The sequence below is a fragment of the Vicia villosa genome, linkage group LG4, assembly GCF_029867415.1.
Source record: "Vicia villosa cultivar HV-30 ecotype Madison, WI linkage group LG4, Vvil1.0, whole genome shotgun sequence".
In the NCBI taxonomy this organism is placed as follows: domain Eukaryota; kingdom Viridiplantae; phylum Streptophyta; class Magnoliopsida; order Fabales; family Fabaceae; genus Vicia; species Vicia villosa.
This window is the reverse complement of record NC_081183.1, coordinates 174,986,355-174,987,505: the sequence shown is the minus strand read 5'-3', so window position 1 is coordinate 174,987,505 and position 1,151 is coordinate 174,986,355.

The window sequence follows — 1,151 nt, the reverse complement described above, 5'->3', positions numbered from 1 at the left end:
CACCTTAATAGAACACTAAATATATATTAATGTATATTACAAAATCTAATGCTCAATTTCTACAAATGCATGTGCAGATAAATCAAAGGTGAAAAACATGGATTAAAAAATTTACCAAATGTGAGTTTGATGTTGAGCCCTTCAATTGATTGGATGTTGAGAGTAGAAACTTGGAAGTAAGTTGAGAGAGTTTGAAATTTTGAGAGAGTTTGAGTGTTTCAGAAAGTTTGAGAGTTTGCGATAGTATGTTAGAAATGAGAAATGGGGAGGGTCTGACTTGTTTTTGATTAAAGACTCATCCAGATGTGCATTTCCGTAACTTTTACTAAGATTATTTTTGTATTAATTGTTGATAAAAATCAAGATATGACTCATTTACGAATGAGTTGTGTGTGAATTGGGGTGCGTCCAAAATTACATTGCTATATTTTAGGGATAGTTTCGGTTTTTCACTAGGGTGTGGGAGAAATCCTTAGGGTGGAAAAAATAACCCCCTTATTCAAAAAATTGAAACTTAAGCCATAACAAGCCCAATGTCAATGCCCAAAGACATAACATAAAAGATGCCCAGATGAGCGTATCAGGACAATACAACACAATAATCCATCTATTAGGCCATCTTAGATAATTAACTAGCCAATTAGTAAAGCATCTAGAAATACCGACTTGCACACACCGTTTTGAATTATATGGAACATATTCAAAGCAGACAAGTACTATCACCTATCTCAAAATTACTTACGACATTAAACTCATATTTATTCACTAATGATTGCAAAGATAATTTTAGTAGAAATAACAACTGCAAGGAACATACTAGAGGTCAACTAGTTTATAAACTAAGTACTCGTTCCTTAGGTATGATCACACAATTAATTTGCTTACTTCTAGTACTAATGCCATATGTGGGTTTTAAGAATGTCCATTTATGTGTGTTTTTTTTTGAAAATGTTCAAAAAACAAGAAGGAAAATAAATAGTTTTTTTTTTTTAAAAGCGCATCTAAAAAGGATGCAACTTTTTTAAAAATCTAAAAAACACCCTCTTATTTAAAAAAAACTATCAATATTAATGATGTTTTTCTAAGCAAAGTGTTTAGAAAAATAACATTGTTTTTTTTTTAAAAAAAAATTCTTATAAACAAAAAAGTTA